The sequence below is a fragment of the Nannospalax galili genome, unplaced genomic scaffold (genome assembly GCF_000622305.1).
Source record: "Nannospalax galili isolate Female #2095 unplaced genomic scaffold, S.galili_v1.0 scaffold146, whole genome shotgun sequence".
NCBI lineage: Eukaryota > Metazoa > Chordata > Mammalia > Rodentia > Spalacidae > Nannospalax > Nannospalax galili.
Window position 1 is genome coordinate 7551679 of NW_008357929.1, and position 3121 is coordinate 7554799.

The window sequence follows — 3121 nt, forward strand, 5'->3', positions numbered from 1 at the left end:
AAAATCACGAAAACATGTTCCTTACTGACTTCACTTTGATCCCTCAAAGGTGTGGTTTCTCCCTCTTCAACTTGACAGTAACTTCCTACAAATTTGAACCATGTACAGTTAGTTACCAGGGGCGCCTGCGGAGCCAGCCTGCATGGGTTCAGCTATAAATCATGGGTTCTGTCGTTTCTTTGCACCTTCCTCTCGCTGCTCTATGGCTTAGTTACTTCATCTGCAAAACGAGGACAATAATATACCGGCATTAGCAGGTATTAATCTTGTAGATTAAAGACGTTAGTAATGTAAAGGGTGTAGAAGAGTCCCTAGCATTCAACAAGCGCCCTGTCTTGTGTACTATTACGAAATGTCTGTCTCCTGTCAGTATGACACCTATATTATTCATTCAACAGAAACCGATGCCTCAGAATCCATTTGCAGGGGACTGGACCCTCTTTCCTTGCCTCCATCTGATCAGGAACTGGACGAGAAAGGCAGAAAAAAAAAAATTAAAGGGTACACCTGTCTGCATTGAGAAGCTTCCCCGTGTCCGTCTCCTTCAAAGTGTGGTCGGCCTGAACCAGCACTATAGCATCACCCGGGAGCTAAGATCTATTTCTGTCCTTCCAGGAGTTCCCTTGAAGGCCGGTTGCCGGCTGGAGGTCAATCTCCGAGGATGCAGAGCAGTCAGAACTCGTCCAGGAGTGAAAGCCCCCGGCTAGAGCGCGTTAAAAGGGCTAATTTTTACTAGCCCACGCCTCTGCGGCGGTGAGTCCTAGGTTATCTAGGTGACTGCCTGGACAAGGTACCGGGCGGCTAAAAATAGGCCTTGCGCTTTTCGCTGGGGAGGTTGGAGGGGGGATTCCGGAGTGGAGGGGCGGAGTCCCCCGCATCCGCTCGCTCCTTTGCCAATCGCGTGGAGCCGTCGGGCGCTTAGCGGCCCTCTCCGGGTACCGGAGTCCACAGAGGATTCAACAAGGCACCCACATCTCCGGTGGGCGACATCAGCCCATGCAGCTCCCCTCCGGGCCGCTAGGTGACTCTAGTCTCTCGCTGCATTCCCAGTTTCCTCTTCGCGCTCAATCTCCGCACCCCTCTCGCTCCACTGCAGCGGTCTCGCGAGATTTCTCGACGATTTACAGAACCGGAAGTTGCTTTCAGTTCTCTTCCGTTTTGCGAACATCGGTGAAGTGGCACCCGGTGAGACTGTGGTGAGGGAATCAGGGGTCATCCGCAGCCATCCATATCGGGGCTGCATGGCTTTCTGTCTCCGGGGTCTCGAGATTATTTTACTGATCGGACATTAGCCGGGGAGTGATGCCGCGATGGGCTCAGCCCGCTGCCTTCGTCGCCAGGGGCCGCAGGGCTGGAGAGGGGAGAACTGCTTACGGGACTAGAAAACCCTGGCGGGAGGGATGACTGTTTCAGTAAAGACTGAACATTGTAGTCGCCTAAACAGTAGCTTCGAAACAGTTGTGCATGGTAAGGTCCTCTAGCCCATTGGAAAGGTTTTTGGACCGGAAATCGGTGCCCGAGTTTCCAGGCTGGAGGTGGGGAGGCCTGACTTTCGCTTTGTAGGGGATGAGTATAGTCCCCTTGAGTCCATAAAAGGTGAAAGGAGAAGGCTAATCCTGCTAAGTCTTTGTATTTGAAAAGTTAGATTATTTGCTCCTGATCGAGGTATTAGCAAATCCATTCCTCAACGAAATACTTTTTTTAGACTGTAAACAAGTCATATCTAAAACAACTGTTAAAATGACAGTCTCCAGCCCCAAAACACTTTGAATTTCAAGTTTCTTTCAAGCTAGGTCATTCAAGGTTTGACGGAGTAATATTTTATGACATCCTCTGTGAACATTTTAAGCTTACGAGGTGAAGCTGTTTAGAAGCTGGATGAGACTAACCGTTAAGTGTCTGAAATTTTTTTATTTAGCCAAAATGAAGTTCAATCCCTTTGTGACTTCTGACCGAAGCAAGAACCGGTAAGCCCCAGCTTTTGGGTTTTTAAGTCAAGCAAATGTATTGTTTATTCAAAACCCCAGCTGAGAGTTGGAGGAGCTCAGTAGTAGAGAAAGTGCTTAGCATGAGGTAGACTCTGGGTTCAATGCCCAGCTCTAAAAAAAAAATAATAATAATAAAATGAAACCGAAAAATAATCAATGCTAAAGATATCTTCAGTATGCACACCTGTTGCCTGGCTGGGAAACCATCCCAAGTAGAGCTGAGAACTGCCAGACCACTGGTTTGTGCCTCAAGAGAGTTAGCTACTGGCTTTGTAGGGCTGTTTTGTACAGTTTAAGGACATGACATCTTATATATAACAAGCACTAAGAAGTAAGGCAAAAAGTTTCATCATCTTGGTGTTCCTAAATTCTTGTGGATTTCTTTGGGCCCCATATTGAATTGAATGTCTTTGTTTTTATTCCCCCTTTCTTTTTTTGTTGTTTTTGTTCTGTGGGGTTTTTTTGTTTGTTTTGTTTGTTTGTTTGGTCTTTTTGAAATAGGCTCTCTCTGTAGCCTCGACTGGCCTGGAACTCGCTATGTAGACCAGGCTGGCCTCAATCTCAAGAGATCTGCCTGCTTCTGCTTCTCAAGTGCTGGGATTAAAGGCATGCACTACCACACCTGGATCCTTTACTTTCTTAAAATTTTAGGATTTAAGCAACTACCTCAGGGTCAGGGCACTAGAGGAAGATAAAATTTGACAGACAGATAGATAGATGAAATATAAACAGAAGGATGGGGTTAAACCTAAAGTCTAATGCCAGGTGTAGTGGTACAAGCCTGTAATCCTAGCATGTAGGAAGCAACAAAGGCAAAAGGATCTTGAGCTCAAAGAGTAGTGGGGGAGGGCCTGGAGAGACAGCTCAGTGGTTAGGAGCACTGGCTGCACTTCCAGAGGACCCAGGCTCAGTTCCCAGCACCTACATGGTGGCTAACAACCATCTGTAACTTCAGTTCCAGAGGATACAATGCCCTCTTCTAACACATGATGCACTTACATACATGTAGGCAAAACACTCAAACACAGTAAATAAAAATAAACTTTAAAAGTTTTTAAAAAGAAATAAAAATGGGGGCTGGAGAGATGGCTCAACAGTTAAGAGCACTGACTGTTCTTGCAGAGGACCCAGGT

The 3121-nt window shown here is 46.7% G+C and overlaps 1 long non-coding RNA gene across 3 annotated transcripts; it reads left to right on the top strand.

Moving 5' to 3' along the window:
- The first annotated feature begins 432 nt into the window (after positions 1–432).
- Positions 433–1969, top strand: LOC103752086. 3 transcript variants are annotated; one of them, XR_003847436.1, is made up of 4 exons: positions 433–501; positions 616–753; positions 1051–1467; positions 1919–1969. It is a non-coding gene; the product is annotated as an uncharacterized LOC103752086 (long non-coding RNA). The 3 variants fall into 3 exon arrangements; XR_608054.3 differs by having other exon boundaries at positions 439–753; positions 1051–1185; XR_001872103.2 differs by having other exon boundaries at positions 444–753.
- Positions 1970–3121: the final 1152 nt, after the last annotated feature.